At 41.7% G+C, this 27,468-nt stretch overlaps 1 protein-coding gene across 1 annotated transcript in view; it reads right to left on the bottom strand.

The window, feature by feature from the left end:
* ARHGEF28 (Rho guanine nucleotide exchange factor 28) overlaps positions 1-9,254 on the bottom strand; it is a 309,493-nt gene extending 300,239 nt beyond the window's left edge. The window contains exon 1 of the mRNA XM_079917337.1: positions 9,012-9,254. The gene's annotated coding sequence lies outside the window, so the exon portion shown is untranslated. The remainder of the gene's footprint in view (positions 1-9,011) is intronic.
* Positions 9,255-27,468: the final 18,214 nt, after the last annotated feature.

Raw genomic sequence — 27,468 nt, 5'->3', positions numbered from 1 at the left:
AAGTCATATAAAATATCATTTTTCAACCACAATGGTATGAAACTAGAAATCAATAACAGAAGGAACACCAGGAAAAAAAAAACAGATGTGTGGAATTTAAAACACACTCTGAAAAACCAAAGAAGAAATCAAAAGAGTAATTCAAAAATCTTGAGACAAGAATAGAAACACAACATATCAAAACTTATGGGATGCAGCAAAGGCAGTTCTAAGAGGGAAGTTTTTAGTGATTAACATTTAAATTAATGAGAAAAGAAACATACACAAATCAATAAATGTGTTAATAAATGCAGAAAAAGCATTTAACAAAAATTCAACATCCTTTAATAAGAACTCAACAAATTGGGTATAGAAGGGACACACCTCAACAAAATAAAGGTCATATATGACAAACCCACAGATAATACTATACTCAACAGTGAAAGGTTGAAAGCTTTCCCTCTAAGATCAGGAGCAAGACAAGGATGTCCCCTCTTACCACTCCCATTCAACATAGTACTGGAAGTTCTAGCCACAGCAATTAGGCAAGAAGAATTAAAAGGCATTCAAATAGGAAAAGAAGTAAAAATGTCTGTTTGCAGATGACATGATCTTGTATAGAAAATCCTCAGTACTCCACAAAAAAACTGTTAGACCTAATAAATGAATTCAGTAAAGCTGCAGGATACAGAATCAACATACAAAAATCTGTTGCATTTCTGTATACTAATTAACTATCTGGAGAATAAAGAAAATAATGCCATTTACAATAGCATCAAAACCAGTAAGATACTTAGGAATAAGTCTAACCAAGGAAGTGAAAGATCTACACACCAAAAACTGTAAGACACTGAAGAAACTGAAGACAAACAAATGGAAAAATATCCGTGTTCATGAATCAGAGGAGTTAATATTGTTTAAATGTCCATACTACCCAAAGCCATTTACAGATTCAAAGTAATCCCTATCAAAATTCCAATGACTTTTCAGAAAAATAGAAAAAAATTGTCCTAAAATCTATATGGAACCACAAAAGTCCCTGAATAACCAAAGCAATATTAAGAACAAGATTGGAGGCATCATACTTCCTGATTTCAGAGTATATTACAAAGCTACAATATAACAGTCAAAACAATATGGTACTGGCAGAAAAACAGACATAGAGACCAATGGAACAGAACTGAAAGCCCAGAATAAACCCATGCATATATGGTCAATATTTAACAAGGGTGCCAAAAATACTTAATGGCAAAAGGATAGTCTCTTCAATAAATGGTGTTGGGAAAACTGGATATCCATATGTGAAAGAATAAAATTGGACCACTATCTTACACCACTCACAAAAATTAACTTGGAATGGATTAAGGACATGTAAGACCTGAAACCATAAGACTCCTAGAAGAAGATAAGGCAGGGGGAGCTCCTTAACATCATCTTAGCAATGATTTTTGGATTTGACACCAAAAGGACAAGGAACAAATGCAAAAAAACCAACAAGTGGCACTACATCAAACTAAAGCTTCTGCACAGCAAAAGAAACCATCAACAAAATGAAAAGGCAACCTACAGAATGGGAGAAAATATCTATAAACATATATCTAATAAGGGGTTAATATCCAAAATATATAAGGAACTCAAACAAATCAATAGCAAAAAAAAAAAATCTCATTTTTAAAATGGGTAGAGGACTTACACAGACATTTTAACAAAGACAACATACAGACAGCCAACAAGCACATGATGCTCAACATCACCAATCAGGGAAATGCAAATTAAAACCACAATGAGATGACCTCACACCTGTTACGATGGCTATTATCAAAAAACGAGAAATAAATGCTGGTGAAAATGTAGAAAAAAGGGAACACTGGTGCACTGTTGGTTGGAATGTAAATTGGTGCAGCTACTATGGAAAACTGGATTGCAATTCCTCACAAAATTAAAAGTAAACTACCGTATGATCCAGCAATCCCAATTCTGGGTACATAGCCTAAGGAGATGAAATCATTATCTCAAAAAGATTGCATTCCTGTGTTCACTGCAGCATTATACACACTAACCAAGACATGGAAATAACCTAAGTGTCCATAAAGATGAATGTATAAGGAAAATGTAATATGTGTAACACAGTGGAGTATCATTCAGCCATTAGAAAAGGAAATCTTGCCTTTTGTGACAACATGGATGAAATGGAGGGCATAGTACTAAATGAAATAGCCGCCATAGAAAGACAAATTCTAGGGACTTCCCTGGTGGTGCAGTGATTAAGAATCCGCCTGCCAGTGCAGGGGGACATGGGTTCAATCCCTGGTCCAGGAAGATCCCACATGCCGCGGAGCAACTAAGCCCATGCACCACAACTACTGACCCTGCGCTCTAGAGCCTGCAAGCCACAACTACTGAGCCTGCATGCCACAACTACTGAAGCCCACGCACCTAGAGTCTGTGCTCCGCAACGAGAAGCCACTGCAGTGAGAAGCCACGCACCGCAACAAAGAGTAGCCCCCGCTCACCGCAACTAGAGAAAGTCCGCACACAACAATGAAGACCCAATGCAACCAAAAGTAAATAAATAAAATATAAATTTATAAGGAAAAAAGAGACAAATTCTATATGCTACACAACATCATCAATATGTGGAATCTTATGAAAAAAAAGAGGCCAACTTCATAAAAACAGAATAGAATGGTGACTCACGGGGCTGGGGGAATGAGGAAACAGGGAGATGTAACTGAAAGTCTGTACCTCTTGAAAAGTTCTGAGTATCTAACATACAGCATGGGTGACTATAGTTAAAAATACTGTATTGTATACTAGAAAGTTGCTGAGATTAGATCTTAAGTGTTCTCATCACAAAGAAGTTAACTATGTGAGGTGATAGATGTGTTAATTATCCTTGGTAATCATTCCACAATGTACATGTATATCAAATCATATTGCACACTTTGACAAATGTGTGTATCTAAAGTTGGGGGGGGAACAAAGATAGACTGGGGTATCTGTGGTTACTGGTCCCCCATTACTGAAAGTATTCAAGGACAGTATTCAAATGGTCAACCATGTGGAAGTATGCTATACAGGGGGATTGTTCACCTGCTAGAAACTAGAGAAAAACCTTTCAGGTTTGTTTCAGTCCTAAGATTCTAACTCTGAACAAGAATTTCATTCATTTCCCCAGACAGAACATATAATTTCCTAAGAGAGGCCTGTGTAGCCTCTCATTTACATCTGAGAAGGATAGCTATCTAACTTCTTGAGCAACATTCTCCTTTCCTCCCCTGCATCCCAATATTTTCCAATTCAATCCACACCTTATACACAGGAAAACAATCACCATTAGCCTCTATGGGGATGCTGTAAACTAGGACTTGTTGACATGACAGTTAGCAAAATTACTAACCAACCAACCAATATAGGTATATTCTGTGGAGCCCCCTACAGAGTAGCCTAAATCAGGGTCCCTGCCATCAATGGGCCCACAGTCAAGTTGGAAAGTTGGGAAGTTGGTCAAGGGTTTCAGAGAGATGGTGGTTTGAACTTGCTTTGAGGATTGCAACAGATTTTCGCTAGAAAGGAAAGGGAACAAAGGAACAAAGTCAAAGAAGGTAGGAAGTACACTGCACATTCCCAGTCCTGGCTAATGGGAGCAGGGGTGGTGGGACACAAGAGGAAGCAGTAGGAGACAGGTGACTTGCCCATAGCTTAAAAGGGATACCAGGAGAATTACCCTTCCCTGGATTCTTTCAGATGCAGAAAGCCAGAAACACTAAAGGTTAGGCAAGTAGCTAGCAAACCCTTTTATAAATAGCTAGTATCACCTTTTTAAAAAATGATGCCAGGGGACTCCCCTGGTGGTCCAGTGGTTAAGACTTGGCCTTCCAAAGCAAGGGGTGCGGGTTCAATCCCTGGTCGGGGAGCTAAGATCCCACATGACTCCCGGCCAAAAAGCCAAAACATAAAACAGAAGCAATATTGTAACAAATTCAATAAAGACTTTAAAAATGGTCCACATCAAAAACAAACAAAAAAAGATGTCAGGCCCAAGCTGAGTGATTATGAACCCAGGTGATCCCAACGAACAGCCAGGCTCAGAATCCTGGGTTCGGGGCTCAAATAATCCATAATCTCATTAATCACTGGGCACCCCCTAATTTTGAAACTAACACCTGGCCACACAGCAAACCAGGAGGCTGGTGGAGCAAGAAACTGAGGAAAACTGTCGAAAAAGGACCATGCACAGACAATAAACAATGGTCATTAGGGAGAAGAGACAAATTAGCTCCAGAGACTTCGCCTAAACCATCCAGCCCAACGAAAACTTCTTAACCTTCACAAATGGTCAGAAGTCCGTAATGAGACTGCCTTTGCTCCAAGCCCTTCTAGTTTACAGCATCCCTGCAAAGGCCATTGGTGACGTTCTCCTGTGTATCAGGTGTGGAAATACTTTAATCATGAAATTAAGAAATAATCAGTCCACTTGTCTTTCATCTTCCCAGATCTACCCCACCCCTCTTCCACAAGAAGGGGTTCCACAGAAGAAAGGGAGCAGGATGGCCTATGACCCACATGCATGGGATCCAGACTTTCAAGTCTGAAATCTCTCTCGACTAAGTCCAGAAAGATAACTCAGTCATTTCAACCTGATGACTGTCTGGTGATCAAAGTGAGGTAAGTTAATAGTATTATTTCATAATCCCTTCAAACGTTTACTGACCGCCCGCTGCAGGCGCAGTACTGACCCTGTGGACAGTACATTCCTGGCTGTGTCGCCCAAGACAGCCACGGCTGAACTGACAAACGCCCTCCTCACCTTCAAGTTTCAGGACAGTATAGAATGTTAGAACCAGAGGTCCTTAGAGACCATCAAGTCTACCCCTTTCCATTTGACCAGATGAGAAGCTGAGACCCACAGAGGGGTCATACTTGCCCAAGGTAACACAGATGAGAGGCCACAGGCAATAGTCTCCATCCCTGCCTTGGACTCCCAGCCTAAGGCGCTTCCCCTTGAGATCACACGGACATCTCACTGCCTTCTGAAACCTGGAAAACCTGCTCAAGCTCCTTTTTTTTTAATGTCTATTTTCTATTTGTTATAAATATAACCATCATTTTCTGGCACTTAATCTCTGCCAGGCACTACCAGAGGGGCTCTCTGCAAATGAACTCACTGAATTCTCCCAACAACCCTAGAGGGCAGGTTACAGTGATTATCCCCATTTACAGATGGGAAACCTGAAGTAGAGAGAGGTGGTACAGCCAGGACAGAGCCAGGACCGTCTAATGAGACAGGCTGGCTCCAGAGTCCCCACTCTTAACCACTTGGTTATAGTTTACTAAAGATAATTGCTTTAACGTATAAAATGATGGAAGAAGAGGTGCAAGCCTTAAAAAGGACATGATCACTAGTGCATGATAATGAATTTAAGAGCTAAACCATACATTTCATTAATATATACAATATAGTTCATGATTATTTATTAAGGGAATGTCTGTATACTTGAGGGAAATACAGAAAGCATGTTAACATCTTAAGCATTTTTTAAAGGCAAAATGATCGTGCGCACACCAGTCAAACAAAGCCTGCCACTTGAAATAGGCAGAATGTTATCTGAGTGCTGAGTACACATGCTATTATGTAAAGCGAAGGTGTCGTTGCCCATCTCCATCTATGCTGGCCTTCACTCGTCGCTAGGAGGCATTTCTTTTACATCAACTTTCTACAGAAATCAAACCTCAAATTAATAAACTGAGGATTAAAATAAGAAAACACACCTCTGAAAATTAAAATACATTTTTTATAAAAGTGTTCAAAACCAAGATCACTGGAACAAATGCCCAATATTCAATTATGTTTTCACTTTCCTTCATACTAAAAATGATGTCAAATCTCATTACCTTGGTTATCCAGGAGAAGAAGTCCAGGAGCAATAATGGTAGAAATAAGCAAATTTCAATTGTGCCAAAGAGCAAATTTCAAGGGAAAACTTGCCGTCAAGTTAAGAAGATGTACTATCACAGAAAAAATTACCTGCCATTTTATCAGCCAAATGTCTTAGTGTTGAGTGTGGAGAGGCCCACTCAAAATGCAACAGATCCTAAAAATTCTAAAATCAGAAAAGGACTGTCTTAGACATGAAATCCACAGTCCAGAGAATTAAAGCAGAGAGCAATGCCAGGCACATAGTAGGTCCTCAAATATTTGTTGAATAAATATAAGAAAATGTTCACAAAAAGAGAGGGGCATGATAGAGACTAGCAAAATGGCAACATAGCAGAGCGACACTGCTTTGAGGTTTTGAGAACTTTTAAATACCAGGAAAATAACAAAAGAACTAAGGATTATAGAGACTGGACAAAAATGGCAGAGTACCATCCAATCAGGGCAAAATGCTCTGTGGTCTAGTACCTGACCTGCACTTCGTAAGAAAAATATCTCTAAGCCCAGCTTTGCCTATGGGAGGGATCTGGACTCAAGCCCTAGAGCGTGGCATAATATTTACAGTACAACTCTAACATGGCAAAATTCCCTGAATTTGGTGCACTTCAAGTATAACACTGTTTTTAATTTAGAACTCTCAGTGGGAGTTGCCCAGCTTGACCCATCTCTTCGTAACAAATTTAAGGTCACAGGAAAATTATCCTATAGCTTCTCTGCTTCACTAAAGCAGCATAAATACAAATGCAATTAGACAAAACCTACATAAACCAGATCTGTCATATCTGATCAGTAAATTAAAGCATAATAAAATTACAGTCAGCCTGGGAGTTTGAGGGTAATTTGGACTCTCTGCAGTACCATTCTAACCATGTGCCAATTGTAAAGGGTTTTCCGACATTTACTGGGTTGGCCAAAAAGTCTGTTCAGGTTTTTCCGTAAGATGTTATGGGAAAACCCGAATGAACTTTTTGGCCAACCCAATGTATCATAAACCTTTTTACTGGGGAGTCACACTTGGTCATAAACTCTGGCAGAACTTGCAGGTAGAGCTTAAGTACCAATATAATGGTTACCAACTTTGTACAAAATGCTTAATATAGAAGTAACATTATATTCCTTTATTTGTTTCAATACCTATTTAAAACACATATCTTTTTCTCATTTACCAAAGGAGGTCATGTGTCACAGCTCACCTGAAATTCCTGTGCAACTTAAGTCTTAGCCACAACAGTAGTTTCTTATAAGAGCACAGTGAGAAAATATTCCAAACTCTTCTGCAGTACTCACATGATTAAACAAAAAAAGGTGTGAAACACAAGTGAGGCCCCTGATGAAATTTCATAGAGCCTTAGTTACCAACTACTATTTCCTCTTTACCTTTAAGTGTTTCCAAACTGCTCAGAGGACAGCAGAGGTGCTTCAAAGGAAAGTATAATGACACACCTGTTACATAACCTGTTCTTGGTTGGCCAGGCTATGTGGTTTTGATAAGGAAGAAAACACAATCAAAAGCAGGACAAACACTGATTCTCTGTTCTCCATTCTCCCATTAGCCAGGACATTCACCTGAGTCAAACGCCCAATAGCTAGCTCTGTGCCTCAGTTTCTCTAACCACTAAATAGGAGGTCTGATGCTATCCAAATTCCCATCTGATCAAAGTTAATGAGCACAATAATCACACAGAAAGTCCACATCAGAACATTACACTGAAATACTATGTTGTATAAGAAAACTCCAAAGGTTTTTGCAGTAGTAATTTCTTTTGCTCCAAATACGACAAAGGAATCAGATTGGCTATTAATCCAGATGAGGCAAATACCTATGTGCTTTAAGTATGTGTATATAAAAACCCAAGACAGGTATACTAAAAAGCTTCCCAGGTAATCTGCCTGGATTATCATGTGCAAAGAGCAACCCACAGAACCCAAGAGAACAGGTCTTCGATTTTTTTGTTGTGAAAAAAGGACTTCAATTCCCCTGACATCTTCAGGGCCTAGAACACAAGATGGCAAAGCTTTAGAAAACCAGGGACCCCATGGGACCCCAAATGATCAGTTCCTTCTAAACATCTTACGTTTTCGTATTTCTTACCCAATTGGCGCGGGTCTGGTGGTAAACCTCTTTAACTCTGGGTCTGCGGGGACTTGTCTCGACTCAGGCAGAGGTCAAGAAGGGAGAAGCTGCGCAAACACAGATGTTGCTGCCAGCTACAACCAATGGGGGGGGGGGGCGGGGGGGGGGCGCTGTGAGCTCCTAGGGAGGAAGATGGATTCTCTCCTGGAAATCTAATTGGTGTCTGGGAAACGAGAGTTGGGTTTCCAAGGCTGCCTGAGCACCCAGCTTCCACAAAGCCCTGCATAGGCGAGGATGCCTCCTTAGCCAACAGGCCGTCATTATGCCCCTGTGGAAACTCCCAGCACGGGAAGGTTAGGGGACCACCAGGCACACCCCAGGTTTCCAAGAGGAAAACAGATCCACGAAATAATCCTAAGGAAGTCCAACGGAATTCTGGCCGCCTCTCCTAACCAAGATAACTATAGATGCCTTTTAAAGCACAATATGTGTTTCCACATGAAAGAAATGTTAGCGCTTGTGTCCTGAGCTTCCGCTTGGTCTGCTGCTCTCTGGGGACCCGGCCCCGCCGAGCACCCTCACCCCGGTGCCAGGCACTGATGGGGAAGGGAAACGCCAGCTTTCGAGGCTCTGCCTTCTCCACCGCAAGAAGACCATTTATTTCCCCGGCGCCCGAAGGACAGCGGCCGGCTTCCACCCGCCCATCCCCGGTCCCCTGAGCGGGGCCGGCGGGGGCGAGAGGGGCCGCGCGGTCCGGACGACCCAGTGCTCCGCAGCTGCAGCCGCCGCGCCGGCCGCGCCGCCTCTGCACTTGTTGCCGTCCCCGAGGACAGGGAGGCGGCGGCCATCCCCGCGCCGCCGAGCCCGCGGCAGCACCCCCTTTCCACCCCCGCTGACCCTCGCGCCCTCCGGGACCCTGGAGAAAGTAGCTCCGCGAGGGCGAACTCAGGTGAGGCGGCCAAACTTTTCCACCCCGGGCGGCCGGGAGACGCGGGGATGGAGCCCCCAGAGAGCACTTACCCGGAGGTGCTGTCCCGCAGCCTCCGACGCCCGAGCGAGGCGCTGCCCCCGCGCCCTGCCCGAGGGCGCCCGGAACGCGCCGCCGGAGCCGGGGAGGCTCTCCCGAAGCGGCCCACGCCCGGCGGCGGCGCGGCCGGGGCAGCGCGAGGGGGCGGAGCCGAGGCCGCGCTCCGGGGCCGAGCTGGCTGCGCCCGCGGCTGGGGCCGCCCCGCTCGCTCCGCGCCTGCCGGCTGCCGCTGGATCTCCGCCTGCCCGCCTCCCGGCCCCGGCATCACATGGCCGGGCCCGCCCGCCGCCGCGCCCGACACCGGCTCCAGGAGGAAACCTGAAGCTGCCCGACCGCGCGGGCTCCGCCGGCCCCCTCCCAACGCCCGCGGCCGCTTGCCTCGGCCTCGCTCCCCCGGCCCCGAGCCCCGCGACCGGCGGGGGCTCCGAGCCCGGGAAGCTCGAGGTTGCGCCCTGGTGGCGACGCCCGCGCGCCCCGAACCCCACTGGCCTCGCCTGGGCGCCGCCAGAGCGAGGGGTCGGCTGCCGGCTCCTGAAAGGAGATGTGCTGGGCCCGAGGGAGCCCCAGGCTGTCCTCGGCCAAAAGCCACCACAGTTGTGACTTAACGTGGCCCATTTCTTACCTAAACATCTGCAGACACCCTCTTGTTTCTCAAGGCTCAGGTTCCTCAAGCCGAGAGCTTCGCGAGCTGCGATTCTCTGCGCCTTCACGCCAGCAAGGGGCTCCATTAGAAGTCACCAAAATATGAAAACCCTCTTTCTTACCATGAACAGCAATATGAGAGGGACCCCCTTACCATCAACGCACTTTTCTGGTTAGAACTGATCGCAACCCCAAGCAGAGAAGCCTCTCCATCAGCCAGGCCTTCCTAAAAGAGACTTCAGATAATGATAGCAGCTTTAAAGGCAAAAGTACCGATTTGATTTTTCTAATAGTTACCTTGAGTCTTTGTTTTGGTTTTCCTGTGAAGACCTGCCGTCCGCAGAACCACTAATCCCCACAGTCCTAACACAGGGCACCGCTGGAGTATTTCATATTTGTTTCTTTCAAGTGAAGTAGCCCGAGAGAGCTGGCCACTGAGACACCCCTCCCCAGCTGTCACCAACACCTCTCCTGGGCCTTAGCCATTTTGGCCTCCCTCCTGGCCCTCACCTTGCCCAGCCCACCTTGCCGACAGAGCAGCCTGAGGAAGAAGGGAAGGCTTAAGAAGAGAGCAAGAAAACCCTGCCTTGTGTCCTTCACCCTGTTCCAAGGCAAAGGTCCGGGCTTCTGCCTTGATTAAAAGGACCCCACCCTGGCATTGCTCGCCTGACCCCATGCTGCAATCCCAGCTCCTGCTTCACGGAGCTGGGACCCCAAGGCCTGGCCTCAGGCACTGCCTTTTAAAGAAAAAGAAGTTCCTGCCCATTTCCAGGACTTCAAAGTACTCAAGACCAAAAAAATAAAAACAGTTTTATATTTTTCAAAACTAAAAAATATTTCCAACCCTAAAATGTGTACTGGAGACTAACTGAACAACACACTTGACAAAAATGGTTTCCAATCCGTGGTGAGCAAAAACATTGTTGAATTTGTGGCCTTTGTTGTTATGCTTCTTTTTACATCACTGGTACTGTGCGTTTTCTTTTCTTTCTTTCTCCCCCCCTCCTTTTTTTCATTACTTCTGTCAGATACGTAGATAGAAAAAAAATAAGAAAATGTGGGAGGAGGACCAACTATTATAAGAAGTTACCCCAAATCTCCTTCCCCACTAAAATTAAGAAACAAACAAGCAAAACTAGTACTTGTGGAACCCTCAGCAACTGAGGACATATAACCATGCTATCTGCAGTTTTCTTGCCCTCTCTCAAGCACTGAGCTTGATCAATATTTAAATATTTAAATATTTAAATAAGTACTTGGCTTTCAACTTCTCTTGGTTCAAATATTAAGCAAAGTGTACTCTAGCAACCTTAAAAGAAGCCCGTGGATGCATGCAGCAGGAAGCTATCAATCCTCTGCATCTGATTGATTTTGCTGCTCCAGATATAGGTCACTCAGGACACTGAGATAGTGCTAGGCTTGGCTGAGATGGCATTTGTTTAGAATTCAAAGACTACGTATTCTCCAGCCCCAGAAAAGGGACATTCAGCCAACAAGAAACCAGGCTGGTAATTCAGTTGGGAAAATTCTTACTTCCCAGTGAATATTAGGCCAGTGTCCCAGCTCAGCTTTGTCTTTTCTAGTTATTCAGTCTCCATTCATCCTTACAGACTTCAGACAGAACTCCTCCGTAAATCCTGTCCAGTTTCTGCCAGTCTCTGAACTTTGGCAAAGCTTAATGACCTTACCACACAATTTAGCACCTGATTCTTTTCACTGTCATATGTCAGACTAATTCAGGTCCTTAGCCTCTTCACTTGTCATTTCAAGGGCAAAGACTGTTTTTTAATCCCAGTAATCTCCACAGTCCTAACACAGGGCACCTTTGGAGTATTTAATATTTGTTTTTTTCAAGTGAAGTATCGTATCAGTTATGCAGGTTGGAAAATGTATATCACGATTTTCAAACTTTTCTTTAATGGATTAAAACCACTCAAAATTCTATTAGCTACTTAATTCTTTCCTGGTCTTCCTTCTATTTCCTTTGCCAGTAATTCTCAAAGCCTGAATAATGGTAAATCTAATGTTCGGATATATGAGTTAGGAAATTATCAGTGTTTCCTAAATAAAAGCATGGCACTGGAAGACAATAGTTTTGGGGTGGGGGGGGACAAATTTTGGAACTAGAAATTGGATGAGCTTGGGAAGAGCCAGCCTTTCTAAGCCTCCATTTCCTCAGCTGTAAAATGAGCATAAGAATAGTATTTATTATCATGGTGAAGATTAAATGACTGAAGGTGATTATGGGACACATAATAAGGATGTAGGAAATGGTGGCAATTAATTTTTCGGGGTATGTATATATTAGGAGAACACGTCAGAACTTTGAGAATTAATAGAGCATGTCAGACTCCAAGGTAAGAAACTAGTTCTGGACGATACACTTGGCTGCTCAGACTGAGAAGGTTAGGGAATACAGAAGAGGCCAAAATGAGCAAAACCAGGGGGCAAATCTTGTGGGGAAAGGCTCACAGTTCTCATTCTGGCTCCACATTAGCATCACCTTAGAAGCTTTAAAAATAAGACCTTGATTCCCACAATCCCACCCCAGACCAATTATTTCAGAATCTCTAGGGGATGGGTCCCACACGTTGGGTTTTTTTTTTAAGCTCCCCAGATGATTCCAATGGTCTGCCAAAGTTGGGAAGAGCTGTACTAAAGGAACTGAATTCATTGCCACTGGAGAAGAATGACAGCCAACCCTCGATTAAAGGAGGCTAAGGGAATCAGCTCATTCATTTCTACTAATGATGAACAATCCTGTTTAAATTGCAGGCCAGTGGTGCTTCAGTGTTATGTCCATGTGAATCACTTGGAGATGTTGTCAAAATGCAAATTCTGACTCAGTATCAGATGGAGGCTGATACTCTGCATTTCTGACAAGCTCCAGGTAATGCCACTGCTGCTGGTCTGTGGACCATACTCTGAGTAGCCAAATAATAAGTCCAAAATGGACATTAGGAACAAAAAGTATACAAATATTCATATTGTTAGAAGTCTTGACATCTTTGAATATTTTTAATCAACTAATATTTATTGTACACCAACTAAAAATATATTTTGCAATCTTTTAAGAAAAGAATAGGCCATTTCCAGCCAGTTTTTTAAAAATTTTTTTTTAACATTTATTTGTTTATTTAGGCTGCATTGGGTCTTGATTGCGGCACGCCGGATCTTCCTTGCAGCATGAGGGATCTTTTTGTTGTTGTTGTGGCATGCAGGATCTTTAGTTGCGGCATGCCAACTCTTAGTTGCGGCATGCATGTGGGATCTAGTTCCCTGACCAGGGATCGAACTCGGGCCCCCTGCATTGGGAGGACAGAGTCTTAGCCACTGGACTAAGGACTTCCCTAAAGGGAAGGTACAGCCTCTCAAATAGGGCCAACTTCTCCACCAGGCACAGCAGGCTCAGTGCCCAAAGCCCACCATACTTTTAGAAACCAACAAAATGTTTTAATTTCTTTTATAATGGAAGAAAAAAGATGAACTTTTAGGTCAAAGAAAATGTTTTAACATATAATATTAATATATTTGTCTTTATAACAGTGGAGTCATAAGATGTAATTATTTTATTTTACTTTATTTTTTATGGAGGAAGCAGCCCATGAAGGCAAAAGTGCCTAGGGCCCACAAAAGTCATAATGTGACTGTGTGCTCAGTCTAATTTAGTCCCAGGTAGTTTTAGAAAAGCACATGAAGCCTACTGTGGCTAATATTTACATACTGATATTTCCATGAACAGGAAGATATTGGGGAAGATAAAAATTGTCCCTTGAGTGGAGCTGCCCCTTTAACCACACAGAGTTCATCACTTCCTACATGCATGATTTGAGGAACACTGGGGATGCTCCATTGACAAAACATTGTTCCTCGTCAGCTGGTTCCTGAGGCTCTAAAATTCTACCATTAGAGACTTTTTCCACCTCCAGAGCCAGTCTATAGAGACACACTATCTAGAGACCCTTTCTCTGTAACATTGGCTTTCTTTCAGCACCAATTTTTTTACCTTCCAGATCCAGGACCCCATCTCAGGAACTTATCAGGGGATTTTCTATGAAAAGAAGAAAACATAATAATGAGATTCCATTTTATAAGAAACACCAATTCTAATCAGCTCCTAAAAATTTAAATGTGGCCATACATGGCTAAACAACATCACCTTCATCACTATAATTCAATACAGTAACCTCAACAAAAATTACTGATTGTTTTACTGTCCACTATGTTTTACTGTCCACTACTATAGCCATTAGCTAGTAGACTACTTAACCTAATTAAAATGAAATAAAATCTAAAAATCAGTTCCTCATTGCACTGGCCACGTTTTGGGTGCTCAGTATCCACATGTACCTATTGGACAACACAGAGACAGAACATTTCCATCATCACAGAAATTTCCATCAGACAGTGCTGTTTCAAGGGTTTGAGTAGAGAGGGCACCACCCTTCTTGGACCCTCTGAAATGCAAGGCCAGTTGGGGAAGTATGCAGACTCTAGCTCAGGCACAGTTTTTGGTTCCCATTTGTCAGCTGATCTACAACTACCCAGATCATCAGTCACTCTGCTCTCTTCTAAACCTTCCAAACCAAAGTTTCTAGAAAACCAACTTTTTGTTGAAATTCCCTTGCCTTTCAAGAAAGCTAGACCTTTTTGACTTGTGAAGGGCATTGTATACTATTCACGATCCACCCAAGGAACTTCAAAGGTTTATCCCAGGATCTAGAGCAGTCTTTATCCCAAAAAGTGATTGTTTATGTGCATCACTGGTATGTTTGGGTTTTATCCTTGCGGAATGGCTCTAGCTGTCCTCAAGTTGTAGATGACTTCTTAAATTTTAAACCAACTCCAAGGGCCCTTTTTGATCTCCCAGGCATAACTGTACAAGGCAGGCCAGCTGGATAATGCCCCAAATGCATGTGTCTATAAAGAATCTCCCATCATCAGCAATTTTGTTTCCAAGAGCCCTGCTAGAGTGCTCAGGTATGGGGCGTGGGGCAGAACAACTAGTCTCTAGCATTTCTCCAATCCCCTAACACCTGCTAAACATGAACATATTAAATCCCAGCCTGGAGCAAGTCTTCACAGTTATATAATAAAAGCCCTGAAAAAACAGAGTTGATAACTGAGATACTAACACCATCTTAATTAGGGAGGAGATAACATGGGTGGGAAATAATGTGTGTGCAGCTGTCACATGGGCTGTAATTATGTCTAAGACTTCTGGTGACATGACAGAGGGTGAGAATGCAGCTTCAGTGTTCTGCACATGATGTCATTTGGAAGCCTCAGAAAGCACGTATAGCTTTGGGCAGCTATTACTCACTAAGGAGGATCGAGATCCTGTTTTTCCATTTACAAAGGGCAGGCAGAGGAAGGGAAAAGACAGGAAAATCTATAAATAAAATTAGTATGAATCAGTTTCCCCCCCCACAAAAAAACCTATATAAATATATTTTATCTCAGCTTTTTCATTCAGACCCATTTGATTGCTCCTAATACATAACCCAAGAGCTAAGTTTGGAATCCTGCTACTAAAGGATCCAAGAATATTTTAATAGCCTCAGTTAAATATCCTGCAATTTCTGAATCCAACTCAAAAGAGCAAGATAGTCAATACCAAGTGCAGTGCACAAGAACTGTTTTGTGGTTGATGTTGTCATTGTTTTGTTGTTGCTGTTTTCGATTCTGAAAAGACCCCGTTCCCACTCACCCCTGAAGTTGGATATTTTGGCAGAACTTTTTCTTCAGGACTCTAAGGAGGTAGGTGAGACAGGTAAGCTTACCGAGGGCCCTGAGACTCCAACTCAGATGAAGAAACTTAAGAATCATCCATCATGTACAAAGGAAAATGCAAAGACTTGGGAAAAAATGGAGAGTCCAGAAATAACATGTCTTTAACTCCTCTTGGTTTTAAATAATAAAGTGTCCTATCCAGAACCCTGCCATAAAAGGAAGTTAATTCTCTTCTATCAGAGAAAATGTCTTTAAATTAGCACTCTCTGATATTATTTCATAGTGCAAATAATTCATTGTTTTTCATCTTGAAAAATAATTTCAGCCATAGATGATCATGGGAAGCAGCCACAAGAGAAGTGGTGAACAAACTCAGAGCTTACAGATGGCCTCTGCCTGCCTCTAGACCAGGGGCCAGCAAACTTTTTCTATAAGGGGCCAAATAGTAAATATTTTAGGCTTTGTGGGCTGTATAGTCTCGGTCACAACCACTCAACTATGACACTGTAGTACAAAAATAGTGGTACACAATATGTAAACAAATGAGCTTGTCTGTGTTCCAGAAATTTGTATTTACAAAAATTGGCAGTGGGCCAGATTTGCCCCACAGGCTGTAGTTTGCCTTCCCGCTGTTGTAGACCACTGGAATATCATGGGGAGCTCTAAAAATCACTAAAGCCTGGATATTACCTCAAATATGGACAAATATATTACCATATGGAAATCCACAATACGGCAAAGAGTTCAAAATTCAGCTATAGAATTAAACTATAGAAATTAAAAGTTAAGCTACAGGGAAAAAAATAAAACAGGGAGGGATAGTGAAGGGAAGAAAAGAGAACTTCCATAAATTCTCATTAATATACTCCAGAGGTATAAAAGAAAATAATATATCTATCAAACAAGAACAAGATGCTATGAAAAGGAGACAATCAGAGGACAAGAAAGTATGCTCAGACATTAAAAATATAAGGTAGTAAAGTTTAAAAATTCAACAGAAGGTTGGAGATAAAGTTGAGAAAATATCCCAGAAAGTTTAAGAAAAGGCAAATGCTGGAGAAAAGGGAACCCGCCTACACTGTTGGTGGGAATGTAAATTGGTACAGCCACTAGGGAAAACAGTATGGAGTTTCCTTAAAAAACTAAAAATAGAGCTACCATGTGATCCAGCAATCCCACACCTGGGCATATATCTGGAAAAGGCAAAAACTCTAATTTGAAAAGATATATAAACCCCAATGTTCATAGCAGCACTATTTACAATAGCCAAGACATGGAAGCAACCTAAGTGTCTATCAACAGATGAATAGATAAAGAAGATGTGGTATATATATACAATGGAATAGTACTTAGCAAGAAAAAAGAATGAAATAATGCCATTTGCAGCAACATGGATGGACCTAGACAATATCATACTAAGTGAAGTCAGACAAAGACAAATATTACATGATATCAGTTATATATGGAATCTAAAAAATAATACAAATGAATCTATTTACAAAACAGAAACAGACTCACAGACATAGAAAACAAACTTATGGTTACCAAAGGGGAATTGGGTGGGGGGATAAATTAGGAGTTTGGGATTAACAAATACACACTACTATATATAAAATAGGTAACCAACACAGGGAACTATATTCAGTATTTTCTAATAACCTATAATGGAAAAGAATCTGAAAAAGTATATATATATATATATAATATATAAATTATATATTATATATATATAACTGAATCATTTTGCTGTACACCTGAAACTGACACAACATTGTAAATCAACTATACTTCAATTTTTTTTTTATTTAGAGCAAAATCACTTTTATTTCCCTCAACAAAATGTATCTCCAGAAGATACCCTTTTAACCAAAAAAAAAAAACCAATTCCAAAACAAAAAACATATCCAATTTTCCTTGCATACAGAGTTGTTTCTTATTATTTTTAATTGCATATATTAGAATTCTTAACCCTTAGAAACCTTAATTTATAGTGAAAACTTAGTAAGCAGTTGTGAACTATTACACTAGCATTCTTTAGATTAGCAAATTTGTGAATACACTTCATAATTTTTAGAAATACATGCTTCTTCATAGTAAAATTATTATTTTTTTTACATCTTTATTGGAGTATAATTGCTTTACAATGGTGTGTTAGTCTCTGCTTTATAACAAAGTGAATCAGTTATACATATACATATGTTCCCATATCTCTTCCCTCTTGCGTCTCCCTCCCTCCCACCCTCCCTATCCCACCCCATATACTTCAATTTTTTTTTTACTTCACTTCAATTTTTAAAAAAAGAAAGAGAAGGCAAATTCATAGAAAATATGAAATCAAAAGTAAAATTTTTAAGGATTAAGCTCACATATTCAACATACCACTAAAAAGAGGTCCAGGAGAAGAAAAGAGAGTGAAAGAAAGTATCAAAGATACATTCTTTTAAGCTCTGAATTCAGGAAAACATAAGTCTATTCTAAGAATTTATCCTAAAGATATATGCAAGGGCATGAAGATACATACACAATTGTGCTTAGTGCAACATTTCTGTAAGAGCAAAAATTGGAAACAACCTAATTGTTCATGGTTGTTTGGTTACATAAATTACGGAACACCTATACTTATGTAGTTGTTTAAAAAATAATAAACGGTTCTAGATGTACTAACATGGAAATATGTCCAGCTTCTTGCACTAAGTGAGAAAAGTCAGTTGTAGAACAGTATTATTACGGGGAGCCCCTTTATATTTGAAAAATAAAACAAATAAAATATTTAAAGATCAATATATGTTTGCAAATTGCAGATAAAGAGTTACTAAAGAAACTGTTAATAGGAGTTCTCTCTTGGGAGACGAGCAGGATTGGGGGGTTAGCTGAATAGTCCTTCAACTTTGCATTTACATACATCTACATCGTGGCCTTTTTTTTTTACAATGTTTATATGTTTCTTCTGTAATTTCTAAAAATCAAAAGCAATAAGTAAATTATTTACAACATTATGGAAAGGAAAAAACACTTTTTGCCTTTACAATATCTCTGGGAAGATTATCAGGGATCAGGAGGAAAAGAAAATGAAATTCCTAATTAGAGAAAGACCCAGATGAAGAACACAAGCAGTAAAAGGCATTGCCAGGCCCTTCAGGAGCTTATGTTAGAGTTAGGAACGTAGACTCATACAGATGGCCAGCGGTGACCAGGGCTCAGCGGTATAGCCTCCTGTCCAATTGTGTAGAATGTCAAAGCCTGGGAGCTTGGAGGGCAGAGACCTATGAAGACTGGAGTAGCCAAAGATGCTTCATGAAGGAAGTAAGACTCGAAGGATCATAAAGGCAGAAAGGAGAACATTACAAGCCAAACAGCCAATAAGAGTAAAGACATGGATCCCAATGCGCATGCAGAATTCAGGCAAAGGTGAGGAGAGTGGCCCATTGAGATTAGAGGGATCATGTTAGTTAGGACTGGGTTTGGCTGCTCATTTAAGCCACTTATTTAACGGTGGCTTAAATAAGGTAGAGGTTTAATTTTCTTTCATGTCAAAGGAGGCCGGAGATACAACGTCCTGGGCTATTTCAAGAGCTTCATCATCATCAGGGCCTCAGACTCCTCCCTTCCTGCCTCACCATCTTCAGCACTGCTTCCAATCTTCAAGGAAGCCTCATAATTGCAAGATGGTCGCTGTAGCGTGAGCCATCATATCTATGCTCTACACAGCGGGAAGAAGGAAGGAGCAAGGAAAAGAGACATACCTCCCAGTCCAGCCAACCTCTTTTGAAGGGTTTCCTGGAATCTGCACCCAACAATGTCTACTTACATCTCATTAGCTACCCCTGTCAATTACAGGAGGCTGGAAACGTAGGCTTTTTAAGCTGGGCACATTGATGTTCCTATTAATACAAGATTTCTAGGAGTAAAGGACGGTTAACCATCTCTGCCAAGTGATTAGGTTAGACTATAAAGGTTGTTTTTCTTTTTGTTTTTGTTGTTTGTCTTTGTTTGTTTGTTTTTTGCGGTACGTGGGCCTCTCACTGTTGTGGCCTCTCTCGTTGTGGAGCACAGGCTCCACACGCGCAGGCTCAGCGGCCATGGCTCAGGGGCCCAGCTGCTCCGCGGCATGTGGCATCTTCCCGGACCAGGGCACGAATCTGTGTCCCCTTCATCGGCAGGCAGACTCTCAACCACTGCGCCACCAGGGAAGCCCGACTATAAAGGTTTTTGAAAACAAGGCAGACAAAAGAATTTACATTGGAAAAGGGGAGAAAGAAATTAGCAAATTACCTATCATCTGTAAAGAAACAGGTAGAAAAATGAATCAACTTAAATGGAGTTTTAAAAGCATAGAAGAAATAAATTTAAAAATAAATGAGAAACACTAATAGCTACTTTTAAAAGCAGCTAATGTATTAGTTACACAATGAAGTGAATATACTTAATATTACTGAACTGTACACCTAAAATGGTTAAGATAGTAAATATTATGTTAGGTATATTTTTCCACAATTATATTTTTAAAGAATTTTAAGTAGCTAATTTATACTTTTGTAGTTATATACCTGAACTTACAGAAACGTGCGGCCCTGCTCCATTCAGAAACTTGGAACCTTCTCCTATTTTCTAAAAAGATTTAGGAACACTTATCCATGTACCCCTTATACTACCAATACAGGGTAGACTCCTGGTCTGCAGATGATGACAGAAGTCAGCCTTTCTCCCTTCTCACCCATATGCCCATGGTATGTTGAAGACACTACTATAACAACAGTTATCACCTTGTGCTTTAATTGATTGTTTATGGTGCCAGTTAAGAGGGGATGTGACTGAGTAGAAAGAGCAGCGTGGGCTTTGTCATCAGAAGGACCTGACTTTCCCCTTGCTAACTATTTTCCTCCAGCAAGTTACTTTAACTTTCAAAGATATGCTTCAGTTACCATTAAAGTGAAGACTGTAACATGAATCTTACACATATTTTTCAGATTGTAGTGAGGACTGGAGTCTAGTACTCAGCAAGAACTCAGTAAAATAGGGCTTCCCTGGTGGCGCAGTGGTTGAGAGTCCGCCTGCCGATGCAGGGGACACGGGTTCGAGCCCTGGTCTGGGAAGATCCCACATGCCATGGAGCGACTAAGCCCGTGAGCCACAACTACTGAGCCTGCGCGTCTGGAGCTTGTGCTCCGCAACAAGGGAGGCCACGACAGTGAGAGGCCCGCGCACCGTGATGAAGAGTGGCCCCCGCTCGCCGCAACTAGAGAAAGCCCTCCACACAGAAACGAAGACCCAACACAGCCAAAAAATAAATAAATAATTAAAATAGCCTTCATTATTGTTTATGTCTTCCCTTCTGGATTCAAAGGTCTTTAGGGACAGGGCATGTCTTACTTATGTTTTTTGTGAGCCCCTAGTGTCTAACACAGTACTGAATGCCCTGATAAGAGTCATTTGAGCAAACAGAAGGTCAACTGACAGATGTTCATGAAAGCTCTAAAGCCAGCAGTGTACAGCCTGCTCCCGTGGAGTGAATGTCACTGGCCCATCGCAGTACCCCAGAGCCAGTAGGGAAGCCATAGGATCTAAACTTCCCCGGGGACAGTAAGTGACATTGTAGAATTCTCCTTGTGGGACATTTGAAATTCTGAGATTCTAGATGCCTAACAATTGTTGCTTCTTTTCCTTTTTTTATGCTTCATAGTTTAATAAATATGTTTTATATTAACGAAGTTTCCTTTAGGTGCACTGTGTCCGATGGGCTTGTTTTAGCGTGTTTCCTGACAAACTCCCACATGCACAGTCCCTTTCGGAATGTGGAGATGCATTCAAACCTGAAAAGTCCCATCTGTGTCCCCCCCTTTTGGGAATCCACCTACATCAATATCTTCCCTGGATGGTTGTGATATAAGAAGCACAAAGGTTCTGCAAAAGCTCCCCAGACTCTCCCTTGTTTTACCTAAGTCAAATTTCTAAAGCACAGGGCACTCTACCCTAATCCCTTGGGTTGCAAAGCTCCTCTGTTGCTCCTATTCTTTTATCTTTTGCCTCTCCCTGTCTCTTGACATTTGCACATGGGAGCATCAAATTGCAGGGTGGAAAGGGAAACGATCTGATTTCTTCTGTGTATTCAGGAAAACTACCCAGCGGCAGAGTGTGCCTGGCATGCATCTACTCTAAATGCATTCCCTTGTCAGGTTGTTGTCCCACAGTTAGGCAGAGCCAGCTGTGCTTTTTTAGGCCAGGGGCCTGAGCAGACGTATCACCTGGAAGACTTTTCCCCATCACTCATGCCTGGGCCCCACCCCTGGAAGTACTGAGTCAGCATATCCTGGGAGCATCCTGGGCATGTGTACTTTGAAAATGCTCCCCAGGTAATTCTATTAGGTTCTTCTCCAACTCTACCCTTGGGAAACACCAATGTTACCTGTGCTTCCCTTCTGAAGAACTACTCTTGGCGTTGCTTCCTAAAAAGCTATTTTCTCATTGGCTGGTCTCATCCACCAGTGCTGTAAGGAATTGCACTATGGAACACAGCCTCAGAACCCTGAGAGTGGCAGCTACCGCTTATGCTTAGCACATACCAGAGCTCTTTACTCATCCAAATTTATTTAAGCCTCACAACAACACTCTGAGATACTGGTGGTGTCTCCTATTACCAAGGAAGAAACTATTAAGTGGTAGAGACCAGATTTAAAGTCAGCCCCTACTAGTAACCGATGCTCTACGTGGCCTCTTGCAGCAAGCTGCAGAAGCCTCAGGAGTCACATGTTTCTTTATGGTCAAACTAACCCCAGTTGCCTTGCTGACCACTTCCACCCTGGCCCATCTGGCTCCACCACCAGCCCCAGCCTTCCCATCTCTTTGGTCTGCTCAGCCACATAACTTCTAAAAACAATATTGCGGACCTCAGTGTTTTTCTACTGATTTCCTAAGCCTTAGCTCAGGCTCTCCTTCCAGAAAATGTTCTCCACCCTCCACACCAAGCTGGGTTAGGTACCTTATCCACACTTCCCTCTTGCTCTGTGCATTTCTTTTTTTTTTTTGGCGGTACGCAGGCCTCTCACTGCTGTGGCCTCTCCCGTTGCAGAGCACAGGCTCCGGACACACAGGCTCAGCGGCCATGGCTCACGGGCCCAGCCGCTCCGCGGCATGTGGGATCTTCCCAGACCGGGGCACGAACCCGTGTCCCCTGCATCGGCAGGCAGACTCTCAACCACTGTGCCACCAGGGAAGCCCTGCTCTGTGCATTTCTTGACCACCAAACTTACTATGTGGCATCATGATAGTTTGTGTTGGCTTCCATCTCCCTCAGTTGAGAGTTCACTAGGGTCAGGTGTATGTTTCAATCATCTCTGATTCTCTGACGCCTAGTACAAAATCTGGCGGAAGCAACATATAACTATTTGTTGAGTAAACAACATCAGCTTCAGTGATACCTCCACCCCTCATGTTACAAGAAGGGCTTATTAATTCTCCTCTGGAATCTGGGGCAAGAAGGAACATCTTCCATCAGCCACTTATGAAGATGTTATCTCTAGACACTACAGACATATTCTTTGCATCTTTTCCTATATTCCTCAAACCCCTGCCCCAATATACATATATTCTTTTTCTATAGCTGAGGTGCCAGGGACACAAAAGTCATGCTTAATATGCAAAAGATAAGCTCCCATTCAGACTCCAACTTTTCTAAAAGATAATGTCCCCTTTATCATCCTTAAATCTCTCTTTCCCACCCTGCCTAGACTTGTTGGTGGGGGACCTACTGCAGCAGGTGAAATGGGGCCTTAGGGCTTCTGGATTGAGGCTCCGAAATGCAGACATATGACACCTTGAAACATCTGACAGTCATGTGCAACCTCAAGGTTGTAGCTACAAACTCTCTTGCCTTTATCTTTTAACATTTGAGGTCTTTGGAATTAGTTGCAGCTTGTGAGTACTAGGAGATGAGCAGGAACTGTCAATGGAACCACCCAGTGGTCAAGGAGATCAATTAGCCAAGTAAGAAGAAACAAAGAACGGCAGGTGCTTTGCACAACTTCTCTGTAAAACTTTGTATTTGGCTTTATAGATAAAAAATATTCTTTTATGATTTCCATTAACAATTTTATAAACAATTTCTATTGACCCCCTAGAACACTCATGATATACCCCAGTTTACTAAACATATTATGAACAAATCTCATTTGCCATCACTCTCTCACTGCTCCCCTGCTCCAATCACACTTGCATAGCTCAGGATATATTTGTTTTGCCAGTCATTTCAGCACTGTTAAAATGCACCCTTAAGATGGCTTTGATGACAACTACAAAATACCGTCATTAAAACATTCCTTAGTAGAAAACATTGCATTCTTCCTTCACAGGTTATGAGCTGTCTTAAGAAACAGGGGAGGAGTGTTTGAGGGAAGAATGCAAATGGTGCTCTGTAAAACTTTTAACATGCTGCAGGTTGACTTTCGCCTTTGAAACTGACTGCATGACAAATTGTATAAACCGTAATAAGCAAACATCACACCGCAAGATTAAAGCCTCAGTGGGAAAGTATCATTAACCACACCAAACACGTATTTGCTTTTTTTGTTGGCATCAAAATGTAAGTGTTTCTCTATAAGTCAAACATGCCTCGTGGTACAACGCTGATCCTAATCTGTGCGGCGGGCAACATAAAAAGGAAGCTTATCCTCTTTCATCCATTGTGTGAATGTGTTTTCCTCCAACCAAAATGATCAGTTTGAATTAAAGTTTATTCTGTCCTCCTCTATACATGTCACCAAACCCAGCATATCAAGTTTGAGTAAGTACCAAAGAATGATCTATGTTTGTCCACTAGGTTGGTTAAAGCATACGGCTTCAGGGGGTAGAGGGAATGAGGTCACAGACACATTTGAGAATTTGAAAAAGAGCTCAGATTTTTCACCCCCAAATAATACACATTCGCCAAATTGTGAATTTACCTTTCAGGGGGTCCTTGACTCCACCAAAGCCCCATTCGTGGTCCACAGGTTAAGAACTTACACGTTTGAATGAAAACTTCATAGGGTACAGAAATTAAATCATTTGCATTTCTGGGCAGCAATCATGTTACTTAAGACTAAATATGATAGCATTTTGAAGTAGGATTTAGTAATAAACCAGTTTTAGAAAGGAATTTTACAGATCCTTCCCTTACCCCTCACAAGGAGCTTGTCCATAAATATTGACAAAGCATCCATCTGATAAGGGGGTACTATCTAAAATATATAAAGAACTCATACAACTCAATAGCAAAGAAAAGAATAATCTGACTGAAAATGGATCCGAATAAAATCTGAATAGACATTTTTCCAAAGAAGTCATCCAAATGGCCAGCAGGTACATGAAAATACGCTCAACATCACTAATCATCAGGGAAACGCAAATCGAAACCACTATTAGTGGGAGAAGTTAGTGAAAGCTTAAGCCAAAACAGGATATTTTCATAATCTCAAAGTATCTCTCCTAAATATTTCTCAATTACAAAGGGAAAAATAATAACTTAATGGTGGAGAAACCTGGCCTCAAATGCCTTAACTAAGGGATCAAAGCTAGAGTCACCAGTAATGAAACATATGGACATCAGGAAGACCTGACATGACACTCTGAGAAAGACACAATATCACTTCTGTGATATTCTTGCCCCAAACTTGTAACATGTTTCTAATCATGAGAAAACATCAGACAACCCCAAACTGAGGTACATTCTACAAAATAACTGACCAGGATTCATCAAAATTTCAAGGTCATGAAAGACAAGGAAAGACTAAGGAACCATCACAGATTGGAGGAGATTAAGGAGACACAACAACTAAATGCAAGGTAGGATCTTGAACTGGATCCTAGAACAGAAAAAGGACATCGGGGAGAAAACTGGAGGAACTGGCATATTTTCATCAGTAGCCTTGCACCAATGTTAATTTCCTGGTTTTGATACTTGTACTCTTGTTAACTTTGGGAGAAGTTGGGGCAAGCGGCACTATTCCTAGAACTTTTCTGTAAGTCTAAAATGATTTCAAAACAAAAAAATAATAAAATAAAAACCATAGGGTTTTGAAGCCTTCTGTCCTCGAAGCTTTCATTTTTATCTAGTTCTCAAGAGAGAACTAGAAGACTCATTTCCTTGTTTAGCCCTGAGGGAGCAAGCCACCTCCCACTCTGGTAGCCCTGCTCACCTCCATCTCAAGTCTGACATTTGCCTCTCAGAATTCACCCTTCAAGCAGGAAACATTTATTTAGCACCTCCTGTATGCCAAACCCTATACATAAGGGCCCTGTTTTCTCACAGCTTACTTCTCTTATCCATTCAACCTTTTGTCAATTACTATTTAAGTGAGTCACCACTCAAATTTTAAATATTGTACTCACCACTGTCCTTCCAGGATGGATCCAGGAAATTCATATTTTTATCTCCTATACTGCTAAGAAAGAAATCCAGAGATGAACTAATCCAGGTTACTATTTAGACTATTAACATAACAGTTTATATTGGTTGAGCTGAACATTAAACACGAGTGTTCTTCTGACTATCAAATGACCTCCATGTCCTGTTTTCTAAGAAAATTTATCATCGATCACATGGCCTGCTTATAGCAGCGGCAGAGATAATGTTTTATTTACAAGGTCAACCAGTTACCTGAGGTTCTTTGCAAGAGCTTGATGTACTCATCTTTTAATGACTTAGAAATCATCACATCCATTAACACTTAAGAAAAAGCCTGAAGTAAACATTAGAGTATCTTTGCTAGAAACTCACTGACTTGGGCAATGGTAGATTTATTCTTAACAAAATAAGAAAACATCAGCAAGTAAACTGCATCAGGAACTTACTTGGTGATTTGAGGCCAAATTGGAGCTTCCCTGTTAACTACTTCAGTTTCTCCTCTTGAAAAATGGGAGTAATATCCACTTCCTATACCTTCATAGGGAGCATTGCACCCTGAAATTGTATAAGGCATGAGCCCTAGGAACTTTCATTTAGTATACCCTTCATGCATAGCTCAGCTGAAATATATTTTCCCACTCAAGGGTGTTTTTGCTACCATGAAGCCTTCAAATCCTTAACTCCTTTTTGATACTGACACAATAGATGGGGGGAGAGAGGGGACGAAGCTGCTTACATATTTTACAAACTAAACCATGTTACCTTTTCTTTAGTTGGGAGCACACACACCTAAAGTGAGAGGTCTCCGAGTCTGCAGTGGGGAACATACTTACCTGTTCAGAGGTCTTAGTTGGAAGTATATTATTCCTACAATGTATGCCTGAAATATTTTTCTTATTAATTGAAGATTTTAACACAGATATTCATAAGTGAATTTATGGTGTTCTTTTGTGGGGGAGAGGAGTGTATCAATCAGGATAGGCTGGGTTATGCTGTGATAACAAGCAATCCCCAAATCTCAGTAGCTTAGAGTATCACAGGTTTAATTCTTACTCATGTATCTACTGTGTCTCTCCTCCACGTCGTCTTCCCTCTGGGATGAGGTAGATAAAGCAGTTGATCTGGCACGATGCTGGTCTTCATTGCAAGAGAAGTGAGATCTAGTGAACCATGAACTGGATTTGAAAGCTTCTGCTTATAAGTGGCTTGATGTCACTTCTGCCCTTATTTTATAGGCCAAGGCAAGTTGCATTTGCATGACCACACCTGACTTCCACAGGGTGGGGATATGTCATCCTACCACAGGAGGCCCTCAAGTCCTAGAGGCAAGGCAGATGCCTGTGGTCCTAAGAACTGCAACCTGTCCCCCAGGAGGGGCAGCAATACTTTGAACAATAGTACAACCTACCAAAAAGAGGTTTGTCAGGTCTATGTTTGTGTTGTGCTGGCTTCAGAAAATGGCGTTGGAAGTTTTCTTCTCTAAGTTTTAGATCAGTTTAAATACATTAGAATTTTCTGCTCCTTGAAATCTTGAAAGAATTTACTAATACATTTGAGTCCAGAGCTCCTCAGATTACCTTCTCAATTACTTCCCTATTCAGTGTTGCTTTAATCTCCAGTCTCTTTGGGACCTATTTTGTTCACTTATATTTTCAAGAAAAGCATCCATGTAATCCAGCTTTTAAAATATATTTGAA

Source organism: Stenella coeruleoalba, assembly GCF_951394435.1.
Source record: "Stenella coeruleoalba genome assembly, chromosome: 3".
NCBI lineage: Eukaryota > Metazoa > Chordata > Mammalia > Artiodactyla > Delphinidae > Stenella > Stenella coeruleoalba.
The sequence above is the reverse complement of the archived record's forward strand: the minus strand, read 5'-3'. Positions and strand labels throughout refer to the sequence as shown.